Here is a 17,404-nt window from a genome sequence, read left to right on the forward strand (position 1 = left end):
CAGTCCTATTTGAGAACAGCTGTGCTTTGCTGACCTGTTCACAAACAGTATAAACAATATATTAGGGAATATAGTAGTAGAGTAGGGGAGGAAAAATGCATCGGCACATATAATACGAGTATAACTGTGCATTATATAAGTACCATTCATTCTAGTACATTCTTAGTTAAGTAAAGAGTAATAAAATCGAGTCATTTTATTTTATATAGTTATTTCTACATAAACACAGTAGTCTATTTAGGTAAATTCAGTGTGTTTAGCTAAGTAATTTTTTTTGTTCATAGAAATATCTAATTCAAATTAAAGTTGTAAAGGCCAGCCACACTTACCCCACACCCACACATAAATATATCCTTATGTATAAGTAGAATATGATAGGTACCTTAGTGTCCCTAATTTCTTGCCCCATATTGAATGTCTTCTGGTAGGCGCCAAACATGTCATAAACGAGCACATCTCCGCTCTCCTGCACACACAGCAGCTGCTCCCCGTCCGACCAGCCCATGTGGACCAGGACTCCGCTGTTCCACTGCAAATATCACAGATGATGGTATGTTTCAAACTACAAAGTCTGGGTCAAATCCTGGTAAAGGCATTTTTCATTTGTGTAATATGCTAATTGATTCAGATGTTTAAGCGTGAAGACAGACAGACTGAGAGTAGGTACCTCTTTAGCATTTCTAATATTATTTAGGGATTAAGAATCAGGGATATAAGAATACAGAGGTTAACAGGACACTTGAAAATGTGTGGTTAACAACATTTTTAACTTACTGTTAACAAGATTTTTAAAAGGGAATTAAGATATTAAAGAAATTACCAAAATCTTTGATAAAACATTCCCTACACAGTTGTAAATTGTTATGACAGGTTTGGCAGTGGTTGCAATCCTGCCAAACTGCTTCCGGTCCCGCACCACAGCAATAGGCACTCTGTACAGGGCTCCACTGATGACCATGTTGTCTAGGCCCTCATCCATGGACCAGTTCATGTTGTAAATTTCTAAACGCCTGTAAAATATTACTTAAAGAATTTAAATTGTAACAAAAAATAAAAAAATGGTTTCAGTCATATAAAATACATTTGTAGTTATTTTTTATATGTTTCACTATTCTTCTCTTTCCGAATAGACTCTAAGCTAAATTTCATTTCTAAAATGGCACCTATGGGATGGTGCTAAGGATATGGCAGTACTCCCTTTCTAATAGTATATTCCCTTTCTAATATATACTTATAGTAAGTGTATGGTGACAAGAAAGATGCCAGCTCAGTTGAGACTTTTTACAATTTAATCATTTCTAACAATGTTTATGCTAATTGTTAATAGCAAGGTATCAACCAAACAAGGTAGATAACCACCTGTCTGCTTATTATATTTTGGGCACCTGCTGCATTAGTATAATTTTATTAATTCAGTGTTTTTAAGTATGAAAAATTATGAAGATATAATCTAGAATGATTCCTATCCATCCGCTTTTACATACAAAACGCTCACGCCCCGCCCGGAAAACGCGCCTGTGTGACGAAGCCTTTAATCAGTCAGTTTTTTAGGGTTCCGTACCCAAAGGGTAAAAAACGGGACTCTGTTACTAAGACTTCGCTGTCCGTCCGTCTGTCACCAGGCTATATCTCATGAACCGCGATAGCTAGACAGTTGAAATTTTCATAACAACAAATACTAAAAATAAAATAAAATAAATATTTAAGGGATTTTTTTGCTCTATTTTTTTTGATGGTGCGGAACCCTCCGTGCGCGAGTCCGACTCGCATTTGGCCAGTTTTTAATCATTTGCAAATTTGCAAACCACATTTCACGTCAAAATGGCCGCGACACATTATTCCCCAGACAAGCCTACCATTTAAACTTTTAAATGGATAATAGATTTGACGAACATCTTTAATGAAAATGAATGATTTTAGTATAGAACAAAATTAAATAATTATTCTGCTAACAACTATTATTTTAATTTAATTACCTATCACCAACCCATACCTATATATGTTCAGGCAATTACATATCGTCAACTAGGTACACAAACAAATAACACAGTAATTACCTGTTGCTAACCGCCTCGTGATGCGATGGAAGCCGGCTCCAAAGGTGGTCAGGGGCAGAGCCCCCGCTCTTGTTGATGCTTCAATTTAATTGTTCCGAGGTTCCTGGCACTTAATACACAGACACAGAACCGTCACAGATAGTCTTTTCACAATTAAACAATTTTTAATACACCGCCATAGCAAAAACGTGCCGACGCTCGTTTGTTTTCTCTCGCGACTGGTATCAGTGGTTTGACCTTTTCTTCCAGTGTTGCCAACTCGGAATTTGAAAAAATACCAGACTTATGTCTAGATTCTAGATTATGCCAGAAATATGCTAGATAATTTTGAAATGTGCTAAAAAAATGCTAAAACTTTATATAGGTAATTAAAAAATGTAGTTATCTGCCTCTTTAAGAGTGATAGAGAGGCAGACAACGAAATTTCGATTTTAGTGTTTCTCGGTAGGCCCTTTGACTCGACCTGGGGGTAAGCTACCGCGAACAATTTCTATCGTTCGATCGTCTATTTGCCTCTCTATCGCTCTTGCGTATTATTCTAGCAAAAGAAAGGCAAATACACCGGGCCTGAGCGCTTTCCAATCCCCAATCCCACGACTCATGGGTGGGATACGATTTATTCTAAAATACGATTTATGCTAGATTTGACGTGAAATGCGTTATGTTGGCAACACTCGCCAAGGACACGCTTTCTAATAACGCATCTTTATTTAAGTACGCCAGCTACGTAAAAATACGTACCTTGACGTACCTACACCAAGACCAACCGCAAAACGCGTTCGACGTATTGCCTGTCTGTCGCACTTGTAAATTCGTACGTAAGAGTGACAGGGAGGCAACACATCGAACGTGGTTCACGGTGCGAAAATAGAAAGATATAGTTCGTACATTTTATATTTCGCGTAACAGATTTTTAATTATCTTTAGATGGTTAAGGTTTGGACAGGACAATTTAGATTCATTGTTTAGTTATTTTAATCATAGAATGACTGAATTGTATAGTCCTGGGAGAATATTAATTTATCGATTGACGAATCCATGATTTTATCGAGAGGCCGCAGTGGGATTAGGCAATATAATTATATGTCACCGTAAAATTGTAAACACTCGTCAGTCGTCAGTTTATAATATCGCTAGTTAAATTATAAACGGACGGTAGGGAGATTACAATCTAACCTAACCTAACCTACGTTAGATTACAAACTAACGGGTTCACGATCCTACGGTGTCATATCCAAGGAAAACGCCACAAATGGGGTTGGCCGGTCAAAGTATTTAGCAGATGGCGCCAGCATAGCTTGCCCTGTAGGGAATGCAATAACCGGCCGAACTTCATAACCGGTTTCGGTTACGGTTATGCCCGAAAAATAACCGAATATCGGTTAGAATCGGTTACGGTTATTTTCAACAAAAAATGATAAATTTACAATGAAGTCATTAAAAAATTACGAAAACAAAGGTACAGTATTAGGGAATGTGAGTATAAGTCTTCGTTTTTAATAAAACACACAAAATACTGTAAAAGTAAAATATGACCTTGGACGTGATACAATATTCAATACAAATATTTCATAAATAAGGTAAAGGGCCCCAAGTTCGTGTTAGTACGTTGTTTCGTTAGTTTTGTTTGTGGCGCAAATAATAAGGAATTCAAATATTTTTTATTCAAATTATACATATGAAAAAAATCTGTATTATTTAATCTCTTCAATAAAATAATAACAAATATTTTAGTGATTAAACTGAGAGTAATACGACGGCCGAAACTGTCAGAAGGCCGCGAACAGCTGTGTTGTATGCGTGCACTTTTTTTAGGCGTAAGGTGCGTGCTCTCACTTGTTAAGCTTATAGGAAGGAAAAGCTAAACCCATTCGAATAAAAGTTTTTGGGAGTGTTTCTGTGGGTTCCTTAGTAATTGATTTGATAAGAAAAAAGACTGAGTATATGCCTAGAAATACCTTAAAATTGCAATAAATCGACTCACGAAATAGCGGTCATTTTATTTTTCGTGTGTCTCCTAATTCGTGCCACTAACGAATCAAGGATTTTCTAGATACATTATGAGTGCTTGTTTTTAAATATAACATCGAAGAAAATTAAAAAAATAAATTAGAAAACAATTAATGTATTTCATCAAGTTTCGTTTGAGCGAAATTCGGTATACGTTTTTTTCACTAAAATTCTCATAAAACGAGTTTGAATGTGACCCGAGTTAAAAATTTTAAGGTATATTCCACGTATATTCTCATATTAACTACTAGCACAATTTTATTTATAATTCAATTTATTTGATTTATTTTTGTCTATGTTTATATTTAACGTATAAGATAGTAAATTTTTTTTGTAAATAATTATTATTTGTATCTCCGTTTTAAAAACTATCGGGTCTTTCGAGCCCGGTCATTTACAAAGGCGTGCGTGGGGATATGGATCCAACACGTAGAGGCCGTTTGGAGAAATTTGATGTCATGTAGAACGCCTGCTGGAACCCATTCACGGGTACATCAATAGATACCCGTGAACCGGTTTCAGTTTAATTATTATTATTATATATTTTTAATTTTATTAATTTATATAGTTCGGCTTTTAATCAAGTATTAAAGTACCCATATGGTTTACAAAGTCTTAATTCAACCATTAAAGTCGACGAGTACAAAAAACTTTAAGCTAGCTCTCAATTTAACATTATTTTTAAATATTACTTTTAATTTGACCTTACAATTACTCGTAAGTAGGTAAGACCGTTAAATATTTAAAATGATTATCAGCAAATTATCACCAATTACTCTAAGAATACTTTATTCCGAAACAGGGGACACGAATTCACGAACTTAGGAGCTGACCTAAATTTGTATCACGAAATGGGAGCCAAATAAGAGGTCCACGAAAAAATTCGAAACAAAGAACTAATATAACTTACTCAAAAGCTTTCAAGGTATTGATATGCTTAGTAATATTTAAAAAAATATACAAACTCTCAAGAGCCTTAACCTGCCGAAACAGGGGCCCTTTACCTTAAAGGAAGTAAATTTGGTATATTTTCATTATTAAAGTACACGAATGACAAAAAATATAGTCACAGGCGTCACAACCAAAAAAGGCAGGATTTTGTAGTCATTAGATGATAAAAACATAGAATTTAAGTCATAAATAGTCTTTCCACTTGCAAACACAAATCCCATTCTTATCGAATCTAATATATATGCTGCCTCCTTTGCCCAATTTTTTCATCGAGATCGCAACGTTCCGGTAACATTAGTTTTTTTTGCCATTAAAAATTTTGCGAGCCCGACACTTATAAAAATTGTCCATGAAAATATGGCGGCCCTTTTCTAAATATGGCTGGAGAAGTTTAGCCACTACCTTGTCTGTATGGCCTTGCCCTCCAATTTCAATATCATTTTTCCCTCTGTACATATGAGATTGGAGGACAAGGCCACCAGGAGTGGCTAACACATACATTTTGATGCCATATTTGTGGCGTTTACCTTTAATATATTGGCGAATGCCACTCCGGCCTCTAGACAAAATTAAAGATTCGTCTATATACCCCAGGGGAGAATCTCTGCAGATTCTCCCCTGGGGTATATATTTGGGGGTATAGCTTGCGTGCTAGCATCAGGTGACTGGGTCCTTACGTACTGGCATGGGCTACGTAACATACGTAGCTGCTACATGTATAACAGTAGACCGCACACGTATAATGAATCGGCATATTTACTCATTATGGCACTGTCTACGTATTATACGTAGCTTGCGTGTTAGCGTCAGGTGACTGGTCCTTACGTACTGGCATGGGCTACGTAAGATACGTAGCTGCTACATGTATAACAGCAGACCGCACACGTATAATGAATATGCCTATTTACTCATCATGGCACTGCCTACGTATTTTACGTAGCTTGCGTGCTAGCATCAGGTGACTGGGTCCTTACGTACTGGCATGGGCTACGTAAGATACGTAGCTGCTATATGTATAACAGTAGACTGCACACGTATAATGAATCGGCATAATCATAATCATAATCATAATAATCATAATCATCATTTATTAATAATATAAAATTACATGTCAAATAGGTACTACAATATGTAGGAAGGTATTATATAATATTATTCTTATTCTATGACATAGGTTTACTTATAAATAGCTCTTTGTGGTCATAGAACGTCTGCTCGAGGAGCCAGTGATTAAGTTTAGTTTTGAACATTGACGCACTTTTTGCAGTAACAATTTCACGCGGAAGGCAATTGTACACTTTTCGACCCATTACATGACTTAGCTTTTTGGTTTTCGCGAGTCTGTGCGACGCGAGTGGCAGCATTCCAGCGCGCGCGCTGCGCATTGCGTACCTACGCGGGGCTTCGATGATTGGATTGGAGTCTACTTCATCACGTGTATTTATTGCCATTTGCATTATTAGAAGCGAGGGAAGCGTGAGTATTCCCAACGACTTGAACAGAGGCCTCGCGGAGTGACATTGAGGGACGCGAACTATCGCGCGAACGGCGCGCTTTTGGAGCCGGAAGACTCTCTCCCAATCGGCGGCACCGGCCCACAGTTCAACTCCGTACTGCAGGAGAGCGTGGACTGACGCGAAATAGCACGCTCGGACCATTTCAAATGGAAGTACTCGAGCCAGCCGCTTTAACGCAAAGCATGCCGTTGCGAGTTTCTTGCACATTTGGTCTATATGGCCACTCCAGGTGAGGCAGCTGTCTAGCTCAAAGCCAAGAAATTTGGAGTTCATTACTTGGCTGATTACAGTGTCATTCGCAATTACTGACAGCTGCCTAACCTGCCGCCCAGACAGATCAAAGCCGATGTAATGCGTTTTGCTCGTGTTTAGGATAAGTCCGTTAATGTCAAACCAATTAGAGAGTGATGCGGCGATCGAGTTAAGTTTGAGTTCGAGCTCGTCGTATGTAGGGGCGGACACAACAACAGCCACGTCGTCGGCATACATGAAGGTCTCTCCGCCGGTGACCGCCTCTGGCAGGTCGTTCAGAAGTATAGAGAACAGAATATTTGACACCGACGAGCCCTGTGCGACGCCCATACTTGTGGTCGCGGCGTCAGATCGAACTGTACCGCCATCAGAGACCACAACCTGTGTTCTGTTCCGTAGAAGGTCAGATAACAATGTCAGGGCTGATCCTTCGAAGCCGTAGTGACGAAGTTTGCTAGTCAGCACTTTGTGATCCGCAACGTCGAATGCCTTTGATAAGTCGCAGCATAAGACTGCGACTTGGTTCCTGCACTCGCGGGCCTCTGTAACTTGCCGAATCACGGTCCGAGCCAACGCGGTTGTTGAGCGGCCTTTTCGGTAGGCATATTGCCTCTCCGACAGCGCATTTTTGGAAGATAGAAACTCCGTTAATCTGGAACTTAACCCGTACTCAAATATCTTAGCTACCACTGGAATTATTGCTATAGGTCTGTAAGCGTCGATATCCTCTCTCTTTCCTTTCCCTTTGAATAACGGAGAGATTCGGCTTTCTTTAAGTGGGTTCGGAAAGATACCTTCGCACAGACACCTGTTATAAACTATGGCGAGTACGGGTGCTAGTTCCGCGGCAACGGAGTGGACTAAGTTCACAGAGATGTCAAAAATATCTCTAGTTGGTTTTTTAGCTAATCGGGCCGTGATAATGTGAAATACTTCGTCAGGCGTGAAAGGTTTCAGCCTGATGCAGGAGTCGGCGGGCGGGCGCGCGGCGTGCAGCGCGGCGAGCGCGCGCGGTAGGTCAGCAGGCGTCGCGCTACAGGCGGCTGCCGCTCCGGCAAACCGTTTGTTTATAGCATCGGCTGCCGCCTTTTTTGTTTTAAATTTGTTTCCACCTAAGTCGGTAATTACCTCTGTAAAATCTAGTTGATTGATGCAAGTTTTGCCCCTTTCCCTGTTTAATACTCCCCACATACATTTCACGGTGTTCGAATTGTTTTTAATTTTTTTGGTGTAGAACTCGGCTTTTTTTGAGTTAAGGAGGCTGATGTATTTGGTGTTCATACTTGAAATAATTAAATTTAGTTTCTCGTTATTGGGAAAACGTCTTCCTAAGTCAATTATTTCAAAGAGTAGGTTTTTGAGGTTTGAAGTTTCGTTTGTCACCCACGATTCTCTTTTTTTATTAAACACGGTTTTAATCGGGAAGCAAATATTAAATTTATTTTTTAGTATATTTATAACTGATGACGTTAGATTTGTGACGGAATTTTTATTTTTGTGTATAACATCGCGCCAGTCCACGCTTTGCAGCGCGGCTCGAAATTCGTTGTAGTTTCTCGTGGAGTAAATCCTAGCGCGGCGGGTGCGAGGCGCGGGCGGGGCGCGCGGGCGCAGCAACTCAGCGCGCACGGCGAGGTGGTCGCTGAGATGAGTGGTGACAGGAGAGGCGCTCAGTACTGAGCGGTCCCCGTTCCAGTACAAGTGATCTAGATTTGTGGACGTAGTACCCGTGACTCTAGTAGGAAAATCCACCACATTCTTGAAGTCGTGGGCCCTAAGTACGTCATATAATTTTCTTAAGTCTGGCTTTACGTTACTCACTGTGTCGTCTATGTTCGTGTCCCCTAAAATAATACACTCCCTATCAAAAATACTTAATTTATCGAGCAGACGTTCTAGGTACCCTAGGAAGTCGTTACCACTAATTTGACAGTTCGATCTATAAATACAGACTATTGTTATATTATAATCTATAAGGTCAATAGCCGATATTTCGCAATATCGTTCTTCAGATAATGCTGTCAGTTCTAGATTTTCGATGGCCCGTATGTTATTGCGTACATAAATACACGATCCACCGTGTTCATAACTAGAGCGGCAAAAATTTGAAGCTAGATAATAATCATCGAGATATATGCATTTTAATTTAGCACTACTCAACCAATGCTCGGTCATAGCGAGTACGTCACATTGCAATTCATTCCGCAGTAGTATTTCGAGGCGCTGTGTTTTGTTGTCAAGCGCGCGTATGTTTTGGTTACATATTATTAACTTGTGCGGCGCTTCGGACTCATTAATTTCGCTTGGTGCGGGTGGATTAGCTCTGCCGCGCCGGTGACTCGGAGGTGGTCGGTAGTGCTGCGCCGGAGTGACGTCGTCGAAAGCCCCGCGCGGCGCGGGGGCGGCCTTGAAACCACTCTGTGAATCTTACGCGCGGTGGCCACACAGTAGACGAATTGAATTTTTCATATATATTCTCTGGTATACCTATTAAGAAGGATGCATGCCTATTTGTTTTTATTTGTCTCTTCTCTACAAAGTAGTCGTCGGAGCTCACAGTATCTTTCAGAAAATTTATAATATTTTCCGTAGTCGTCTCTGGTCTGAAGGACCAGGCTTGAATATATCTTAGTTGCTCAATAGCTTTGATATCGTTATGATTTGAGCCCGTGCCTACGATAATATTGTTTCGATTTTTATTCCTGTTTTTTCGAGAGCTAGCTACCTCCCATTTATCAGCGTCTGGAACTTCAGTACTAGTCAACGTGCATCGTACGTCTGACTGATCCGCAGTTTGAGCGGACACACCGGACAGCGCGTTGTTGTTGCTGATCGGCGCAGGCTCGGGGTTGTTCGGGTGCGGGTTCGGCGTTGTTGTAGATGCGGGTTTAGGCTTACTCACAGGTGCGACGGTGACGGGTGCAGTCGTTGGCGGCGGTGGTGCCGGGTGCGATAGAGACTTGCGTGTTGCGTAGGCTTGTGCGTTTATAGTCCTCGCACTCGCACGCGCGCTACGCGCTGATGTTGACATCGCAGTTGTCGCTGGTGACGTACCTGTCGGCTGGCCTCGTGCTTTCTTCGGGGCTGGATCGTCAGTCTTCGTAACATGCTGTGAGCGATCTTGTTCTGCCGCTTTGTCGCCATCTTTGCTGTTCGTCGGTTTGGAAGTTGAATTAGCCGGTTCTAATTTAGCTAGTATCGCTTCCATTTTAAAGTGTAATTCGTTAATTTTTAGCTCAATCGGTTCTACCGCTTTTTGAATTAGATTTTCTATAGCCTGTAGAGTGACTTTCGCCATATTAACTCGAAAATTAAAAACAATTCACGAGAGCTTATTTAGACGACCGTTCGCGGTGGGCGCGCGGGGGGCTTCCCTACGTAAAATACGTAGACAGTGCCATATTTACTCATCATGGCACTGTCTACGTATTTTACGTAGCTTGCGTGCTTGCATCAGGTGACTGGGTCCTTACGTACTGGCATGGGCTACGTAAGATACGTAGCTGCTATATGTATAACAGTAGACCGCACACGTATAATGAATCGGCATATTTACTCATCATGGCACTGTCTACGTATTTTACGTAGCTTGCGTGCTAGCATCAGGTGACTGGGTCCTTACGTACTGGCATGGGCTACGTAAGATACGTAGCTGCTACATGTATAACAGTAGACCGCACACGTATAATGAATCGACATATTCACTCATCATGGCACTGCCTACGTATTTTACGTAGCTTGCGTGCTAGCATCAGGTGACTGGGTCCTTACGTACTGGCATGGGCTACGTAAGATACGTAGCTGCTACATGTATAACAGTAGACCGCACACGTATAATGAATCGGCATATTCACTCATCATGGCACTGTCTACGTATTTTACGTAGCTTGCGTGTTAGCGTCAGGTGACTGGTCCTTACGTACTGGCATGGGCTACGTAAGATACGTAGCTGCTACATGTATAACAGCAGACCGCACACGTATAATGAATATGCATATTTACTCATCATGGCACTGCCTACGTATTTTACGTAGCTTGCGTGCTAGCATCAGGTGACTGGGTCCTTACGTACTGGCATGGGCTACGTAAGATACGTAGCTGCTACATGTATAACAGTAGACCGCACACGTATAATGAATCGGCATATTTACTCATCATGGCACTGTCTACATATTATACGTAGCTTGCGTGTTAGCGTCAGGTGACTGGTCCTTACGTACTGGCATGGGCTACGTAAGATACGTAGCTGTTACATGTATAACAGTAGACCGCACACGTATAATGAATATGCATATTTACTCATCATGGCACTATCTACGTATTTTACGTAGCTTGCGTGCTAGCATCAAAAGCATGGATTAATCGGTTTTCAGAAGAGTATTCTTAGACTGTGGTCTCAAAGTAACACCCGAAACGAAAAAGAGACAAAAATATGTGTAACTTTCCCCGTAATTAACTATAGCCAAACATGTTTTGCCAAACAAAGGCTATGATGTGAATCTATTCAAATGTGTAGTAATTATTGTTTTAGCGTCTGCTTTAATCGTATGTTTTAAAGTTTGAAGTTGTGTAGCACCCGAAACGTCCGCCTGTCTGTCCCCGGCTTTTCTCCGTGGTGGTTAGTGCTAGAAAGCTGAAATTGGGCATGGATACATAGATCAATCATGGCGACAAAGTAGTAAAACAAAAATGACAAAAAAAAATTTTTTTAGGGTAGCTCCTGTACAACATATTTTTTATTTATTTTCGCCTTTAATCCTGTGATGTGCGGTGTCGTTGGATAGATTTCTCAAAATGAATAGGTGTCACCATCAACCATTTTTTGATTAAGGGAATATTTTCGGAAATATTCGCATTGAAAGAAAAATAATTATGATATCTACGAGAAACACTTTTTGTTGTTAAGACTAATGTATTTTATAATAATTCAGCATTTAATACTTATGTTTTTAATCGAATTTATTAAAAAGACAATATTTTCAATAAAATGAGCCGTGATTTCGTATAAATCTGTCTTAATTTCGTACTCGTAACACCCGAAACGAACCATGAGTAACACCCGAAACAGGTAATTTATTATATTAAAATTAAATAAAAAGTGATACTAAGTGTTACTTTAGTGTTTCAGTAGACTATAAGGACTATTATTACTTGACATAAATAAAACTGGAGGTTACTTGAGAAAATTCGCTAATTTATGCATTTTGGTACTGATGGTCAGAAGTTATAGGCCAATTCGCGTAACACCCGAAACAGCTACTTTTTAGTGAGTCTCTCGTTATTGCTCTTATACTTTAAATTATGTGTGTTCAGGAAAAGAAAATATTATCAAAGTAGTAGATAAATCAATAGTTTAACCTCCTAGTTCCTGTTACAATATCGAATAAAACCTTATTTTATGAGTTCAAGTGTAACACCCGAAACGGTGGAATGACCCATTTACTGGTATACTCTTGGGTCGTCCCATTAGTTTTTTGTCAAGTTCTTAAATTAGTCCCATTCTGCTTTCGTCACCCATTCTACATTCGTCAAGTTCATCGGTGGTCTTTTTCATATTTGGTTATACTTGGTTGTTTGCCTTTTTCTTATTTCGGCTTATTCCGGTATTCGTCATCATCTTCTTTGGGCATGTTCGATGTTAGTCAATTTCTTTTTTTAGTCTCATTCGTTATTCGTAATATCGTCTTTGGTCTTATTCTAATTTCGTATTTTTATTATTTAGGATCTTTTGAAATTTGGACACATTCTCTATTTGTCACGTTAAATATTCGTCCCGTTCGATATTCGTCCCATTCGATATTCGTCCCATTTACTATTTGTCTTGTTTTTTGTTTTGATTCCATAAACAATAATCCTTATACTTAAATATTAATTAAATGTATCCTAAACAATACACATGTAGGGCAGATTAATCCAAAACGGGGACACGGGGCTTACTACGTCGTACCGTGCCTGGTCTTAGACCAGGGCACAGTAGTATGGCTACTTAGATAGTTTCAGACTGATTAAAGCTTTGGTAACTGCTGTCAACCTTCTTCAGGGCGACTTCTATGACGCTCACGGGAGGGTAGGGATGATGAAATTGATAACCACACTGGGAAAAAGACAATCAACAAATATGGCCAAAGATGACAAAGACTACCAGCGAAAGTGACGAATGAAGAATATGACAGAATACAGAATAAGACAAATTAAGAACTTGTCAATAACCGAATGGGACCAATATCGAACGTGTCGAAGAAAAATGACGAATAATTAATGAGACTGAATACGAGATAGACTAACATCGAACATGCCCAAACAAGATAATGAAGAATACCGGAATGGGTCGGAATAAGAAAAAGGCAAACAACAAATATGACCAAAGATGAGAAAGCCCACCGACAAAAGTGACGAATGTAGAATGGGTGACGAAAGCAGAATAGGACTAATTTAAGAACTTGGCAAAAACCTAATGGGACGACCCAAGACGATACCCATTTACTCATCATGGCACTGTCTAAGTATTTTACGTAGCTTGCGTACTAGTATCAGGTGACTGGCTCCTTACGTGCTAGTATGGGCTACGTGAGAGTAGTAGCTGCTACATGTATAACAGTAGACTGCACACGTATAATGAATACGCATATTTACTAATCATGGCACTGTCTACGTATTATACGTAGCTTGCGTGCTAGCGTCAGGTGACTGGGTCCTTACGTACTGGCATGGGCTACATAAGATACGCAGCTGCTACATGTATAACAGTAGACCGCAGACGTATAATAAATATGCATATTTACTAATCATGGCACTGTCTACGTATTATACGTAGCTTGCGTGCTAGCATCAGGTGACTGGGTCCTTACGTACTGGCATGAGCTACGTAAGATAAGTAGCTGCTACATGTATAACAGTAGACTGCACACGTATAATGAATATGCATATTTACTCATCATGGCACTGTCTACGTATTTTACGTAGCTTGCGTGCTAGCATCAGGTGACTGGGTCCTTACGTACTGGCATGGGCTACGTAATAACGTAGCTGCTACATGTATAACAGTAGACCGCACACTTATAATGAATCGGTATATTTACTCATCATGGCACTGTCTACGTATTTTACGTAACTTGCGTGCTGGCGTCAGGTGTCTAGGTCCTTACGTACTGGCATGGGCTACGTAAGATAGGTAGCTGCTACATGTATAACAGTAGACCGCACACGTATAATGAATCGGCATATTCACTCATCATGGCACTGTCTACGTATTATACGTAGCTTGCGTGCTAGCATCAGGTGACTGGGTCCTTACATACTGGCATGAGCTACGTAAGATACATAGCTGCTACATGTATGACAGTAGACCTCACACGTATAATGAATCGGTATATTTACTCATCATGGCACTGTCTACGTATTTTACGTAATTTGCGTGCTGGCGTCAGGTATCTAGGTCCTTACGTACTGGCATGGGCTACGTAAGATAGGTAGCTGCTACATGTATAACAGTAGACCGCACACGTATAGTGAATCGGCATATTCACTCATCATGGCACTGTCTACGTATTTTACGTAGCTTGCGTGCTAGCATCAGGTGACTGGGTCCTTACATACTGGCATGGGCTACGTAGCATACGTAGCTGCTACATGTATAGGGCTTGCAATTCGAATATTCGAATATTCGAATTTGTCGAATATTCGGCCTGTTTTGATATTCGAATATTCGGCCGCTCAGGTTTCGAATATTCGAATATTTTTTATTACTATAAAAAATCTATTTAATCCGCTGCAGTTACAGTTTCTGTGTGTTTTCCGGGTATTTACAGTGAATGAGTAATGGTAGGTACCCAAATACGAAGGAAATAATATTTTTACTGTATTCCTCTCGATAGACTTCGTGAATACAGTGAAACCTAACTCAATTTGAAAGAAAACGAAATCAAAAAGTATGTTATTTTTACGGTGCATAAGTTTTAAGTTAAAGGGTCAGTCTGTTTATTAAGACTAAACCTTGCCCGCACTTATCGCAATTCTCAAATTTGATCATACCAAACCTGCCCAGTGCCCAACTAGGTAATCTAACTATGCACCTTTAGCTGACAAATAATCCAGTAGTCAACTAACTTTTTCCCTTAAATATTCCAATATTATATAATTAAGCCGACCATTAATTAAGGCCTCTGAGTGACTACAAGTTAATTTAAATCAGAAAATAATTACCTACTAAAAAAAATATCTTACATACCTAGGTTTGGTTTAGATGATTAAAGTTATATTATTACACTCAACGGCGCATTTATAATAAAAGTTTTATCTAGAAATATTGAATACGTCTTATTTTGGCGTTTTACTTGTTTTTATAAATGTGGGCATCTCATAGTAGGATGATAAAATCTAGTCAATTAAGTGGATTTCTGCAAAATATCATTAGTTTTAGCAATATGTGAAATAAGCTTTTGAATAAAACGATAATAAACCGATTTCTCGTTCTTTTTCTTATTTTTTATAATATTCGAATAATTATTCGAATATTCGAATATGTCGTCAGAAAAAGTCGAATATTCGAATACCTGAAAGTTTCGAATATTTGCAAGCCCTATACATGTATAACCGTAGACCGCACACGTATAATGACTCGGCATATTCACTCATCATGGCACTGTCTACGTATTTTACGTAGCTTTCGTGCTAGCATCAGGTGACTGGGTCCTTACGTACTGGCATGGGCTACGTAACATACGTAGCTGCTACATGTATAACAGTAGACCGCACACGTATAATGAATATGCATATTTACTCATCATGGCACTGTTTACGTATTTTACGTAGCTTGCGTGCTAGCATCAGGTGACTGGGTCCTTACGTACTGGCATGGGCTACGTAAGACACGTAGCTGCTACATGTTTAACAGTAGACCGCACACGTATAATGAATCGGCATATTTACTCATCATGCCACTGTCTACGTATTTTACGTAGCTTGCGTGCTTGCATCAGGTGACTGGGTCCTTACGTACTGGCATGAGCTACGTAAGATAAGTAGCTGCTACATGTATAACAGTAGACTGCACACGTATAATGAATATGCATATTTACTAATCATGGCACTGTCTACGTATTTTACGTAGCTTGCGTGCTAGCATCAGGTGACTGGGTCTTTACGTACTGGCATGGGCTACGTAAGATACGTAGCTGCTACATGTATAACAGTAGACCGCACACGTATAATGAATCGGCATATTCACTCATCATGGCACTGTCTACGTATTTTACGTAGCTTGCGTGCTAGCATCAGGTGACTGGGTCCTTACGTACTGGCATGAGCTACGTAAGATACGTAGCTGCTACATGTATAACAGTAGACTGCACACGTATAATGAATATGCATATTTACTCATCATGGCACTGTCTACGTATTTTACGTAGCTTGCGTGCTAGCATCAGGTGACTGGGTCCTTACGTACTGGCATGGGCTACATAAGATACGCAGCTGCTACATGTATAACAGTAGACCGCAGACGTATAATGAATATGCATATTTACTAATCATGGCACTGTCTACGTATTATATGTAGCTTGCGTGCTAGCATCAGGTGACTGGGTCCTTACGTACTGGCATGGGCTACGTAAGATACGTAGCTGCTACATGTATAACAGTAGACCGCACACGTATAATGAATCGGCATATTCACTCATCATGGCACTGTCTACGTATTTTACGTAGCTTGCGTGCTAGCATCAGGTGACTGGGTCCTTACGTACTGGCATGAGCTACGAAAGATACGTATCTGCTACATGTATAACAGTAGACTGCACACGTATAATGAATATGCATATTTACTCATCATGGCACTGTCTACGTATTTTACGTAGCTTGCGTGCTAGCATCAGGTGACTGGGTCCTTACGTACTGGCATGGGCTACGTAAGATATGTAGCTGCTACATGTATAACAGTAGACCGCACACGTATAATGAATCGGCATATTCACTCATCATGGCACTGTCTACGTATTTTACTTAGCTTGCGTGCTAGCATCAGGTGACTGGGTCCTTACGTACTGGCATGAGCTACGTAAGATACGTAGCTGCTACATGTATAACAATAGACTGCACACGTATAATGAATATGCATATTTACTCATCATTGCACTGTCTACGTATATTACGTAGCTTGCGTGCTAGCATCCGGTGACTGGGTCCTTATGTAATGGCATGGGCTACGTAACATACGTAGCTGCCACATGTTTAACAGTAGACCGCACACGTATAATGAATCGGCATATTTACTCATCATGGCACTGTTTACGTATTTTACGTAGCTTGCGTGCTTGCATCAGGTGACTGGGTCCTTACGTACTGGCATGAGCTACGTAAGATAAGTTTCTGCTACATGTATAACAGTAGACTGCACACGTATCATAATGAATATGCATATTTACTAATCATGGCACTGTCTACGTATTTTACGTAGCTTGCGTGCTAGCATCAGGTGACTGGGTCCTTACGTACTGGCATGGGCTACGTAAGATACGTAGCTGCTACATGTATAACAGTAGACCGCACACGTATAATGAATCGGCATATTCACTCATCATGGCACTGTCTACGTATTTTACGTAGCTTGCGTGCTAGCAT

This window comes from Cydia splendana, unplaced genomic scaffold, assembly GCF_910591565.1.
Source record: "Cydia splendana unplaced genomic scaffold, ilCydSple1.2 scaffold_73_ctg1, whole genome shotgun sequence".
Lineage (NCBI taxonomy): Eukaryota > Metazoa > Arthropoda > Insecta > Lepidoptera > Tortricidae > Cydia > Cydia splendana.